This window comes from Ambystoma mexicanum, chromosome 14 (assembly GCF_040938575.1).
Source record: "Ambystoma mexicanum isolate Mex_15411 chromosome 14, UKY_AmexF1_1, whole genome shotgun sequence".
NCBI classification, from domain to species: domain Eukaryota; kingdom Metazoa; phylum Chordata; class Amphibia; order Caudata; family Ambystomatidae; genus Ambystoma; species Ambystoma mexicanum.
Window position 1 is genome coordinate 244703220 of NC_090940.1, and position 15119 is coordinate 244718338.

Here is a 15119-nt window from a genome sequence, read left to right on the forward strand (position 1 = left end):
TTTTTCAGTAGGTAGCAGGAGTGTTGCGTTTATTAGGATTTTGTTGACTTGTAAGTGATTTTGTAATTTCTTTTACAGATTCTGCTAGGAGGTCAGGTCAGATGTCAAAAATCTGGTTTGTGGGACATTCTATGGTTAAGTGGGCGGGGAAAGAAGATGAGAAAAGGGTTGTTGGCAGGCAACTGGGTTGCAGCTATAAAGATGTTGTGGTAAGATGGTCCGGGTTTGGGGAGCTGCGCTGGGATTAGTTGCTTCTTAGGTTGGCTGGGTTGAGGGAAAGCTATGGGCTTCCAGATGGGGTGATTATTCATGGTGGGGGAAAGGATATGGTAAGGGATACGGGTGTGGCTCTTCTTAAGAAAATAAAAAGGGATTTTGTTATGGGTCCGAGAAGTGTGGCCTCAAGCATCTGTAGTGGGGACTAAGTGGTTGCCGCAGAGAGTTTGGAAGGGAGCGAGAAGTGAGGGAGCGATAGAGCGGGCTAGGACGGGGATAAATGGAGAGATGGTTTGTGCCTCGGTGGCGGTACAGGTTATGGACCATAAGGAAATAGTCTATGAAGGATTTATGATCTTGAGAGAGGATGGTGTACACTTGTCGCTTTATGGGAATAATCATTATCTGGCGGACTTGGGCTCTTGGCTGGGAGATTGGTTAAGGAGTTGGAGGTAAAGAAAATTGGTGGGGGGTGGGGCAGAAAGAACACCTCGGTGGAGGGTTTTTCTGGTGCTGGGGGCATGGCCTCTTTTGATGTGGGGGGAGGGAAGCACAATAGGGGAATGGCACGGGAAAGGATGGGTGGTGCTGTTTGCACAAGTAGGCCACCCCGGGGGAACAGGTATTGAGCCTGGAGGGGCATGGCCACGGGGAGAAAGCGGGACGCCTGGAAAAGGGGTAAGGAGACGGTAGGGTCCAAGGGATAGTTAGGGAGGAAGTGGCTTTATTTAATTATTTAATTGTTGGGAGAAATTGAAAATGTTTAATTATTTAATTGGTTGTTTAAAATATTTCTTTAGTTTGTAAGGCCATGGAGCCAGGTAAGCGTTTAATTGTAAGCTTTGGCCTGTCACATTAAAGCGACCTTTTCCACCTTTAAATGAGTCTGGGTTTTTGTGCAGTAAGCCAAAAAGGCAATCTTTGAGAACAAAAGATTGTTCTTACCATTTCTGGTGTGATTTGTGAATGCATCTTTTTCTCACAAATATGTGCCAGATGTGATAAAAGAGGTTTTGTTCACCCCTTTAGTGAAAAAAGCAGGACAGAATTCAAATGACGCCAAGAACCTTCGGCCAATTACCAATACTTTTTTTCTTGTTGAAAATAATTAATGAAGTGGCCATGGGACAGCTTCAAGTGCATCTAGATTCTGCCTGTAAATTACACATTAGGCAATCTGGGTTTTTGTCGAGTCACAGCCCTGAAAGCGCCCTGCTAGATCTCCAGACACAGATGCTCGACATCTTGGACAAAGGTAAATCAGGGCTTTTGGTGTTACTGCACTTATCAGCGGCCTTCGATCTCTTATATCAAGAGCGGCTCCTGAACACCCCTGCATCAGTAGGCAATTGTTCACAGAATACTGTTTGATGGATCTGCTCATTCCTAAATAATCAGAGGTATTCGGTTCACTGCGGTGATGCCAACTCTGACTCCGTTCTTATATCTTGCAGAGTACCTGAGGGTGCTTCGCTGTCACCTACAATATTCATTATCTATATAAAACCTTTATTTCATATTTTAACTGAAACTGCAGTGTACTTCAACTATTATGCTGATGATACACAGCTGGTACTTGAGCTAGATTGTGACTATGCAACCGATGCAGCCAATTTGGCTTGCATCTACAAACTGTTAAGGCTTCTATGTCTAAGCACTGGATGTGCCTGAACCGCTCCGAAACTGAGCTCTTAATTATTTACTCTTCTCAAGCATGTGCCAAATTCATCCCAGGCACACTAGCTGGACCATCGAGGGCTGTCACCTACAAACACTCTCTCAGGTGAAAACCCTAGGTGTGCACTTGGTATCTTCTCTTGGGGCAGAGGCACACGGCAGTCAAATGGTCAAATGTTGTCAGTACCACCTCAGACTTCTCCAGCACATCAGATCCTTTGTGTCTGAGAGGAACTGCACCACATTAGCCCAAGCGATCATTCTATCAGGATCTACTATTGCAACGCACTTTTGGCTTGGGCAAATAAAGACTGCATACATATACAGCAAATCCTAGAAAAGTGATGCTATCTGCACCGTGAAGGATGCTCCCTACAGAGCTCACATTTCCAACATTAGGAAAGACATGCACTGGTTGCCAGTGGCTGCCCGAGTACAATTTAAGGTGGGCAATCTGGTAGATAAATGTCTTCATGGCAAAGTCCCTATTTATCTTCAGGAGATGCTGATCAAATATTAACCGAAAAGGGCCCTGCGATCCTTCAACACTAATCTCCTGTGCTGTCCGAGATGTAAACAGACCAAAGGAAAAGGTAGATCCTTTCCAGTCTAAGCAGGCATAGTTTGAAATGCACAACCTACGAACATAAGGCAGACAGATTGCTGAAAACTGTACTGTTCAACCAATCCTTGCTTTTTGTGTATCACAGAAGATGCCTCCTTCTCTTCCTCTGTGTCGTTTTTGATGTTTTTGTCTCATGTGTTTTTGTGCACCCTGATGCCTGCAGGCTTTTTTGCATTATATATATATAAATAAATAACATCTTAAATATTAAACTTCCATGTAAGAAACCTTCACAGATACAGGGATAATTGTGTGAGAGTCATTAACTTAAAGAATACCTTAAAACACCAAATCATTACTGATAGTTTTCATCTGCCCCTTTCACGTGCTACCTGGGGTTTATGTGCCCATAGCCCCCTCATAGTGTCATAAATGGTATGCTTCCTCAGGAATATTCCTCAAGAATATGGGGATAAATATCATACAAAAATCCCTTTGCCACACATCACTAAAAGTCCTCAGATACCACATTCTCCTGTTCCCTATTGCTGTAGACCCCTGTGAGTATCCAAAATTGTATGATTACTCATGAATAATCCCCATGAATATGGGGAATAAATACCACCACAACATCCATTTGGAAACATCCTCAATTATGATCCTTATACATCCCCTTCTCATGCTCCCTGCTGACATACCCCCTCCAAGAACTATAAATGTTACCATTACATTCAAATATTCCTAGCAAATACTTGGAAAAGGTTCAGGACCTAGAATTAGGGCAGCTAAAAAATCCAGAGCTTCGCGCATGGTCCTAATGCAACCCCTTCTCATTTACCCTAGTATTTTACATGCCCATGGACCCCTGCAAGACCCCTAAAGTGGATGGCTGCTCCTGAATATTCCCCAGGACTATAGGGAGAAATGTCATAAAAGTTGTTTTTTAGGCCGCCTAAATACAATAGGTCTTAACTCAGGATCCACATGTAACACCTTTTCATACTCTGTCATGCTACACATGCACATAGCTCCCTTCAAGTAAATTATATTTTAAAGTTCCTCACAGATATTCCTTGTGAACATTGTGCTGACATTTCACAATAAAATCCATTTGTAGGCTGCCTAAAACACATATTTGCAAGTGTGAGGTAATTTACGCTGTAAACACTCGAGGGGGGTATTTGTTCTCCTGCTCTCTATATGGCAGAGAAGAGGCACACAGCACCCCAGACAAGATTCTCTATTGTTGGTAGCAATGGACAGCAATCCAGGCTTAGCTCTCAGGTGGTGGTGCGGGCTGGTTCTTAAGTACAATGTAGTCCCCAAGCACCCACAAAGGAATGTCCACACACTATGTTAGTGAAAACACAGTCTTTATATAAATAAGATTCAAAGTTATATACAAAATCACAATACCACACTTTGTACTCTGGCAATACTATAATGGCACATATATACATGTCTACGTGGTACCACTCTTAACTTCGAAATACGGCCACATCTAACAGCCCCAAATAGCATACAAATCAGATTGTAAGATGAATCAACAATAGACACAGAAATAAAGCAAGTTAAATCAAGTAATGGCAGAAGAGTCCCACATCTACCTAGAGACAGTTCCGTGCGAGGATCCCCCCCAGCTAGGCAACCTGTAAATAAAGCGTATTGACAAGCCCTGTCCAATTATGCTTAATAAGTACATGGTTTCGTAGAGTTCTTCGGTGAGTTGTTGGTGTCCCTTCTTAAGTGCACTCCCTTTAAGGCAAGAGCCACGGGTCGTCGAGAATCAGCGAAGAAAAGGGTGAACACTGTCATTGCGGCAGCAGCTTCAGTTCTTGCGGGGCTCTTTGATAATCGGTAGAAAACGTCCTGCAAGCTGAGGCATGCGGTGCACCTCGACAACGAGTGTTCGTTGATGCAGAGTAAGGAAGAACTTTGGCCCAGCAAGGGCGTCAGGTCGTCAGCGTCACTATCGTCTTGGGTGGCGGGAATCCCACTGGTGGATTCTCCTCGATTGCCGGCAGCCTTGGCTTTCACCGGCAAGATGTAAGCTGTAAACGGTGATGAGCAAGGGAGTTCTTGCGTCAAATGTCTTGTGCAAAGGTCGGTGATGGCGGTCATCGACGGTGATGAACTTCAATGTCTGGGCACTTTTCTTCATGATTTTGCGGCAGTCCCTGTCTCCGGTTGGCAGCCTTTCGAGGGTCTGAAATCCAGGGAGATATGGCAAAGATCAGCTGGTGCACAATGGTCCATTATAGCTCGGGGAGAGGTCTGCTAGCCAGGTCCTCTCTTGGATCTGTTCCTTGAAGGCACAACAGCTTTCAGATTAGCGAAGGACAGCAGCAGTTCTTCTTCCAGTGGGCTTCAAGGTTAAGCATCAAGTATCAACTTCAGCTTCTGAACGATTTCCATCAGTGAGAGGCCCCCAGACATACTGTTGATCTCTCATTCACTCTGCTGGGTCACACTCAGGCAACCATTCATTCAGAAGGGCATTCGGGCAGTCAGGCAGGCAGGCAATTCAGGCCATTCTTCTCCATCAAGACACTCACAATACGGAATGTGGATTTGATCAAGCACTCTGCCATTCAGCACTCCACACTACATTCATACCAGTTTCTGGCAGGGCTGTCTCAGTCATTTTGTCAAAAACCAGATACTAGACACCCATAACATGAAATGTGTATTCGTCACACACTCCATTCACCCAGGTCGCACCCCACTGGCATACCCACAACATACAGTTATTGGGAAGGCTCCAGCCAGTCTGGCCTGGACTTCCCCACAACACCATATATAGAACTTCCACCCAACAGTCAGCCCGGGGCAAGGGACAGAGTCAGAGCTTCCCAGGACTTCAGGAACACAAGGTAACAGGCAATAGAAAGCAAGAGGCCATAGGGGCCATCTTGTTTCCTACCAAGAATCAACTGATTACAATGGCAGGGCCGTGGTATCCCAAAATGGAGGATACTCAAAGCACCTGTCAAATTCAGCATGGAGCTGCCACGTAGCCCATACCCTGCTCTGTGGGCCACACATAGGTGCCCAAAAACATACACTGGTATTACAGTGTCGTGCTCCCACCCATGGATGCCATAAGGGTATTGCAAGTGTCTGTTCACCAAAACCAAAAAGAGGAAGATCCGCATCACTAGGAGTCTCACGTGAACTCCTGCACGGAAAACAAGACAGAACACACATGATAAAGCAGTAAAAGACAGGGATATGGAGGCCCTGTCCCTCCAATGCATTTCCAGCATCACATACGCACCTTTACATACTTCCTGGTGTTTTACAAGCATATATTGCCCTTCAAGTATTTACATTTTACATTTACTAATGAATATTACTTAAATAAAATGGGAACAGAAATTCCACACAAAAATTTCTAGGCCACCTAAAAATACCATACCTTTACTTGTGGTTTTCCCATAAACCTTCTCCTGCTCCCTGGTGTTTTGCATTTCTATAGTCTGTAAGGAACTCATGGTGTCAATATTAAAGACAGACACAAGTGATCACAGTTCAAGGGTATTTATTGAACAATGAATGCAGGGTGGAAAAACACCTAATCGAAACCTAAATCTAAGATGGGAGCAAGCGTTGACCATCAAATGAAAAATAAGGCAGTCCTCGTGGTGTTGTGTCAAAATCAAAGGGCCTATACTAAGAAAACATATTGCCAATTCCTTACAACCAATTACACAAATGTTGTGGGATAAGGGTTAAATAAAGTCAGAATGTGATTGCCAGGGATCTCACTTCCCCACATTTTCAGCACATGACAAGGTGAGACCTAAGAGCACAGCACACACTCGAGCTTTCCCAGCACGAGCAGCCAATTCTGCATCCGCGATCAGGTTCTTCGATGGCCTAGTCTCCTTTAGCAAAAGTCTCTTGCCTTTGAGGCTTGATGTTCTCGACAAATGTACACAAAGTTCTATTCCATGAATACTTTGGGTGATGGCTTCACCCCTGGGTCACCCTCTTCTGGGCTCTGACCCATCACAAGTCGTATTCAATCAATTAACAAGACAGTTCCATTCTCTGTGAACTTTGGGTGATAACGTTCCACCCAGGATCTCCCTCGGCTGGGTTTGGACCCCAGATGACAAGGGAGACACTTTCCTTTCCTTTGTCCTGCGAGACTTCTTGCTTTCACAAATTTGAATGACTTTTAAACAGGGTTTTGCCATTTTCCCCTGGTTATCGGCGTTCCTCTGCCGGCTCACCCTTGCTGACCTTCACCAACACAGTTCATGCAATAATTTTCATCATGCAGGGTTCACTTCCCTTTTCTCCATCGTCATCTGTCGGTCAAAGTCTTTCAACGGTACAGAGGATTATACAAGACCCCTGTATGACCATTTTGACCTCTCTTTGCCTTTTCCCAATGCCTTCTGGTTACGCAGGCTTTCCCCCACTTTCTAGAAAATGTCCTTTAAGTGTTACAAAATTCAAATTAGTGATTTGCCACTTTGTGTTTAACAGAGCCCGGTATCCTATCGACTCCCCCTCGACTCACTGGCTGTGATGAACTGCTTACCTTTCTTCTCCTTCGAGTCAAGGTTGGTATCACCAAGACCAGCGTCTCTCCCTGGTTTGGATATCAGCGGATGAGGGTCTTGTGTTCCATCAACATCTGTTGCAAAACACGGTTTCATAGGCCTTGATGGGAAAGGGCTAGGTTACTTCTTTCCTTGTCCACGTCTCGGTATTCGCTGTCTATCGCCTGCTCTTCAACGGCCATGTCGAGTTGGCTCTCATGAGGTGCGGTCTGCTTTGCTCGTCGTGTGCTGTCATGCTCCACCTTTTATCCCTGTGGGGAACGAAAAGGGCTGTCAGGTGTGTGTTATTCTGATTCTTTGCCTGACCCTTGTATACGGACATGTCAGGTAAAGAGCTCAGGTGTTAGTCCTTTGTCTTTTGTGTTGTGCGTATTTGTTTGTGTTAGAAAGGGGGGACAGTGTTTTGGAATATCCTGGATGGTAGGATGAGGAAAAGGTGTTTAAAGAAGGGGGATACAGCATCTCAACCGTCATTGTCACACTCCACCTCCCCAGGGACCCCCCCCCCATCCAGGTGATCCTCCCACACTGGTCCACCCCCAGGAACTGGATCCGAAAGCTATGGACGTGTCCTGGACACCTGGATGACAGATCCTTGGGGAATAGATAGGGAGGCACTTTCAGGTTTCTCACAAGTCCCCTCCAAATTCTATAAATATTACAGTTTATTGTGAATATTCCTTGTGAATATGAAAAAGCAGTTCGCAAACAAACCCTTCCTAAAGAAAAGAAGAAAAACATCCACCAAGGTCCTGATATATTTCCTCCTTATGCTCCCTTTTATATTACATGCCTTTAGTCACCTACACATTGTGTAATGTTGGTATTTCCACCTGAATATTCTGCATGAACACAGGGAGTAATTTCACAAGGTTCCAGGCTAAAGGGACCTCCCCGAGGATCAAGGATTAATCAGTAACTAAGCCTTGACTAAATAGTTACTGAAAACAAATTGAATCAGCTATATGTACAGTATCCATCACTTCAGAGGCTTGGACATGTTAATTCCTGTGTTTCTTCATCAATAAATGATCAGCATGCGCTGGCATGTCTTCACCACATATACACATGTGTTCAATAGTGCATCAACTCACCTCCTGGATGCATTCTTCAGTTTGAGTGCATTGGTCATGTAAATCACGTCTTTATTATTAGATGTTGCATCAACCAATATTTTGTGCCCCTTCTTATTCATTTTTCTTTCGCAAACTCCATCCTGCATAAACATTGCTGAGTCTGTTGTATAGTTTGCATGATTCGATTATACTGGTGGATGATACAGTTTGCCTAAATGTAGCTGGGTTTACTGCCACCATTGTGGTACTAATGTGTGTCTTATCTTCATTCAATTGGCCTGTTAATGTCTAAGCTTATTTTGCATGATTACATTTTCTCTATTATATCTTTTCCCATCACAAATTACCTGCTAAACTGCTTTCCCTCCTTCAGACAACTTTACTTGGGTCATGGTCATCTTCTGATTTTGAGCTTTGCATTTTTCCATGTCTATTGTGACTTCCATGATATCCCTCTGATGCCCTTCTACTGTCACCCTTAATTTTTACACTTCCAACTTAGTGGACAAGCAAATAGTATAATTTATAGTTACAGGTTGTCTAGCAATGAGACTTCCTCCCAGCATTTTAGCACAGGTTACAAAATGAACCTTTTTGCTCATTGATCTGTGAGGACTATACTTGGACAGCATCATTAATAAAGTGCTCTGGGGTTTTAGGAATCATTACGTCTACCTCAGGCGTTGTGTGTACTTTAATATCTGTTGTATGCTTCTTGAAATCTAGGAAATCTCTATGAACTCTATCACCAGTTGTCTTTGACTGTTGCTTTTTAATCTCAAGTGCATAAGATAACTTACATATGTAGATTCATTTAAATCATTATCCCATATAGCACCTTAGTGCTAAATTGTAGATTGCAAAGTCAAAAAGTCAAAAGGTAGAGGAAGCCCACAGAAGTTGCCAAACTACAATATTATCTACCAGGATACACCAATCCAATAAGCCAATTTCTCTTTAAAATATTTCCTGCGATAATTCTTTAACAACATTATTTTTTCTCAAAGATTATTGTAATTACATTGTTATTATATTTGTTCTGATTAAGGTGGCTACTCATCTTTCCACCATTTTGATGACTCAAAAGTAGTCAGCAATATCCCTAAAAAATCAAGGCAAAACCTGAGGCTCCCGTCCAAGGAGTCTGCAGCCTTCATGCAAGCCAGGTAACATTTGAACACAAGTGGGAGTTTACAAGTAACACTCCATTTCTGACAGCCTGTCAAACCTCTGTTCTGACCAGTCTGAATCTTTTCACATGTGACAAAAATGTTAATCATCCTCCATCTCAAGACAGCATGCACAAGATTATACAGCCAGCCAATCCATTTGCTTATTTGAGCCGACATGTAATACCATCAGAATATGACTATTATTTTACTAGATTTGATGATCATGTGAGAGGATTAATTCCCTACTGAGTCCTCAAATGACCAATCTTATTTTTGGAGATAGGTAATTCCAATCACCTAGAGTGGTGAGATGGGTGAGAGGGTTCTTTGAGGGCATTAAGATATCTGGATATACTTTGTGTACAGGGATATTCTCTTGCTCTTTTAACCCATCATAAAAGTATTCAAGTAGTTCCCTAACTGATTTCAGTTCATATGTTAGCTGATCACCCACCTTCATAATACCAAGACCAGGTTTAATTTAAGTAGACTCAATCACCCTAAAAACAATGAAAACCCATTGATTCAGATTGACATATCATGTGATTCCAAAAGGAGCACCCTTGATATCATGCCGTAGCATGGCAGTATGAGGCAATCTTAGCTTTTCCTAGAAACAGTTCTTTTTGACTATCATGTGTGCAAGAGTTTCTTTCCAATCCATCTAAATAATCCCTCTTTAATCGCACACATGTAAGCTCTCTTTCTGCTCCTCTGCTGACGTATTATGATAAAGTCACAAGGCCCATAGTGTCCCAGACAAATGAGGACATTAACTGATCAACATTAGCTGTCCCTTAATCCATTCACATATTTTGAATTCCCTCAATAACTTACCATCAAATGTCCAAGTTCCTATATTTTCTGCCCATTAACCACGTTGCCAGCATAGATGGATTAACGGGGTGGGTGCTCAGAGAATGTAAACCCTAAATACTCGCACAACCTTCCTCAGCCACGGAACAGCAGCACATAACAAATCATTGAGAACATAGTGCTGTTAGTGGAGGAAAACATGAATATCCATGATTAAGGTAAGGATTGCTATCCATCAGTCTATTGATCCTGTTCCATCCATTATTTTTCTAGGGACGAGCTTTAGCTCTCTGATAAATATCCTGAAGTCACAGAGGCTCTATGCTTAACTGATCAGGAGTTGAATTTACATTTCCCTTTATAAATATCCAAAAATTCACTCTTCTAGGCTTTCAAAATGTTGGTGACACTCTCATTCAGAGTGGACATTGAGACTCACGAAAAGTCGTTCATCTTATTTTCCAATATGGAACTACTCATCTATCATAATAATTCTTGGATTACAGATTACTTTTGTTTATCATCTAATTTAAGAGATGTGTGTTGTGTCCCCAGTTTCTTACACTCAAAGCAACCTACTTTGCCCTCAAAGGAGGTACATCTCTTAAAGACAAATTATTAATTGTATTATTATTATTATTATTATTATTATTATTATTATTATTAATAATAATAATATTATTAGTGTCTTTAATGCGCACAGACGTAGCTTTGGGTTTAAAGCACCAGAGTGCTTTAAAACTATAGGGAGAACCAGGTTAGGGCGCAGAAAAAGAAGTGAGTGGGGATCTGACAACAGTGGAGGAGTACAATTGTCAGCAATTGGTCTTCAAGTAACCAGCAGAGGAAACAGTCTCAGTTATCGTGGGGAGTTTATGGTGTATGGACCTTGTTGTTAGGGAGGAGCCATTCCTTGAAGTTGAGGAGCTTGAACTACGTCCACATTTCCTTTAACTCCTGTAGATATATGGCCACCAATGTGTTATTTGTATATTCAGATCCTTATAAAGGCACATATCCTTTCCATTATCACATTAACATTATAAGGGCAGTGTGATGTATTACCTTCCCATCAAGCACAGAGTTAGGGTGTGCCAGAGAGGGGTCTGCACCGTTTTTAGCATATTCTGCCATCTTGATTTTCTATGCCTCGCTTTCTCTATCATGTCCCGTCTACTTCCTCTGGCGCAAAGGACTTTGGGTGTGACATCATAAGGGCACATTTCTCACAATTCAAGTTGCTGTTGGTACTCTTGTTCAGAGAGGAATTGCCATAGCATTTCGGTGCTGGACTGCACATGTGGGCGGTACAAAGACTGATGTGCAAATGGATATTTCAATTCTGTGAAAGGTACAGTGAGCAAAAAGTGTGTGCTGCAAACTCATCTCAGAACAGGTTATCATGCCATGTTCTTTCTGGAGAGGAGCACCTGCTACCTTTTTTGAAATATTTGCAAAGAACTTGGGGTTGGTCACTCTTAGTTATCTGGGGGGAAACCAGACGTGGACTCCCTGCTCACAGTGCTCAGAGAGGCTCAGCTCCACCTCACTGATGAGGCCTAACAAGGCTGAAACTCGTGTATGGGGTTGCTGTTGGTACTCTTGTTCAGAGAGGAATTGCTATAGCATTTCGGTGCTGGACTGCCCATGTGTGCGGGACAAAGACTGATGTGCAAATGGTTATTTCCCATCTGTGAAAGGTACAGTTAGCAAAAAGCGTGTGCTGCAAACTCTCATCTCAGAACAGGTGATCATGCCATGTTCTTTCTGGAGAGGCGTGCCTGCTACATTTTTTGAAATACTCACAATTAAACAACAGGGATTGGACACCTAAACCAGGCTAACTATAGTCTAATCAACTGGGGACATATTCCTATAAAAGAAGGGGTCTCCCATGACTTCCTTGAATTATCTTGAACAATCCTAAAGATTTTGTTGGACATTGCTGGGAGAGTAGTCCTCTTTAAAGTCTTAAAATTGTGAGGTGGAGGCAGGTGTTCCAAAGGCAGAAGCAAGCTATGTCCCCTAATCATCCGCAGGTACCATTGCGGGTGATCTGCTGCTGGAGCAAGACCACCTCTCTTCCAGCCACAGCAGTAACCAGGACCTCACTGTGTTGGAGAATCCCAGCAGTTGCGTGACGTCTTCCCCCGTGTTTGGGATAACAAGAAAAGGACTCATCTTATCCCTGGGCCCCTGGATTGGGAATCACAGCACCCTAAGAGTCAGGACAGTTAGGATGGATTCTAGTGTTTTTTTTTTTCTTCATGGAGCGTGTTCCATGAACTGTTCAACAAATTTGAAAGTGCAGGAAATGACATTGCTGCCTTTTGCTCTCTTCCGATCTTCACACAGCACCAAGAAGTCTGGGTTGGCACTGTTAAACCACCAAGTACTGCAAAGAAGCTACTATTGACTGCTATTTGCCCCCATGGTCCATTTTTGGGCCATAGGGAATGGTTAGGTAATTTCTAACACTTTTTGCTCCCAAATGCATATTCTCTTTCAGAAACTTTGTTGCTTTAGCTTGCTTTTCACTCCCTGTTATAGCCCCTGTCGCTAGGGTAACAACGGTGCTGCTGTTCAGCACTCTGGGTCAAAGCAGTTTTCCACTGATGGTCCCTATGTACAGTTATGCTATTAAGTCTGCCCACCATTTTGTGCCAGTGTAGATTAATTCCAGCAAATGTAATCTTCTCACCAACTTCACAAATGTAGCAAATAGAATTAATTACGAAAGTGATTAGGGACTCGCGCCCCCTCAAATCCCCCCCACATGACCACCCGACTGCAAAGTTTCGTAAAGATACATTAAAAAATAAGAAAGATAGTAAGAAGACAAAACATATTTTTCTCCAAAGTTGCTGCCTACTTCCCATTAATTTTCCCATAGACAAACAAGGTCAATTTCTACCAAAACTCTTGATCCATGTGGTTATTCCGAGCAGTAGTTATTTAAATATTTGATAGAGAAGGGTGTGCCCCCTTCTCAAAAATTGATAGTTATATCTTCCATGGTGTATTGCAGAATCATGGTTTTCACAAACCAGCCAATCTTGTTTTTCTCTCGATGAGAGAGATAATCGTGGTTATAGCCGGGGAATATTAAAAAATGAAATGCAGGAAAAAAGGTATTTACTGGTCAAGAAATATGTAAATGCCATCAGGCTATTGGCAGGGGAGGAGTTTGGGGAAAGGCTAGAGGGCACCAAGTGAAATGTGGGAGTTGAAGGGGGTCTAGAGACTGAGTTTGCAACACAAAGCTTTCTGTGGCCTCGGCAATGGCAGAGCATGGCTGACAACTCAAGGCAAACTGAGCGTGTTATGGGGGAAAGGGAGAGGGCAGGTGAGGAGGCCATATGAGGATTGGGGGGAGCTTGCACAGATGAGGGGTGGCACTTGGTATGGGACTGGGGGGGCAGGAGGGCATTTTTATTTTTCAGGAGTTTTCCGATATGCACTGCTATTTTGGAATCTATACAGGACTACAGATAGCCGAGGGTATGTGTAGTTCAGTTACAGTTTTCATTTTGTTAAAGATATTTTTACAGCTATAGTGATGTTGGGAGTTTAAAAAACACTGCCCATGGCTAGTAACATGATTGTCATCCAGACCTCCCATCCATGCATTTACCAGGACAGACCCTGCTTAGTTTCAAAGTGAGTAAGAGAAAGCCTTGTCAGGCCATTCTGCCCAATAAATCAGCCAAAGTTACAAAAAAACTTAGAGAAACGGGCCAGCGCTTTCCTTGCTTTGAAGCTAAGCAGGGTCAGTTCAATTTGAAGCGAAGCAGCATGAGTTCCGATTATTGAAAGCGAGTCATAAGGGCGAGGGTGGGAAATGATGAGATAGCAAGTAAGTCATGAGTATTTGACAATGATGTAGCATGAGAGTTTGTAACCCTGGACACTGGTGCAGTTATTCTCCCCTGATTGTGGCTGCTTTTTAGGGCTCAAGCAAAGGACACAAGTGGGTGAAGAGCGTAACTTTATTTCAAAGAGCAGATGCAACACATTTTTTTTTTTTTAGTTTTGCATGCCTAGTATTTGGCTACTGGGATTTTACTCAGGTTGTCATGTCCCCAGTGCAGATGCTTACCCTCAAGACCACAAGCACTTGTTTCGTATTGGGATTTTGTTGACCACAGAATATATCATGTCAGATTGCTGGGTTTAAAAAGTGAGCACCTTTTATACTTTGTCAGTATATTTATTGTAACATTTCCTCTTTCTGGTTTATTTTTTGGTGTTCATTACTTTTTCTAAAAGTCCAATGCTATTTTGTCTTGCGCACTTTCCTCTAAGGGGGAAGGTCAAATAGACTACATTTGTATATTTCACTGTAAGATAAGTTCACTTACTATGCATATATTCATGGATGCCAGTTTTTGATTTTTCGCTATGGGTGCAGTACGTACCTGGGCATATGTTATTTTTTCAGCTGGTCATTTTTCCCCCATTGCCATGCTGCATAAATGTGATTAGTTGGGGTTGTGCGATGTATCACAACAGTCACCAAGAGACCGGCCATAAAAGGGGCTTGGAGCACACTGCTTTACCAAAGTCTGTGGTCCATGGCAAATAATGTAATCTCACAGTGCATTGCCTAAAAACATTGTGTTTTCTAAGTTGGTGATTGATGAACGTCTTTGAGCGATGGGTTGCAAGTGTTTAAAAGTATAGAGTGGTTGTGTCCACCGGTCATGGCCAAAGCCCATGGCGAGTGGTTTGTTAGTATTCGGTCATGCCCAGCAGACCACTAGCATCTTAAAATGCAGAGTGGGCACAGCCAAAGGGTGTGCCCCCTGACCATGGCCGAAGACCACGCAAGCGGTCTGGAAGCATTCTAAAAATCTATGGAATAGCAAAACCCTTGAAATGAAAGAAAAACACTTCAGTTGCAAGGATTTTAAGGTGAGTAATATAGTGTAACAAAACCTTTGAATAGTTCAGGGATGTTAAGGTGAGAACTTAAAGCAACAAAACCCTTGAAAATCAGCTAAAACCACCTTAACTTCACTCC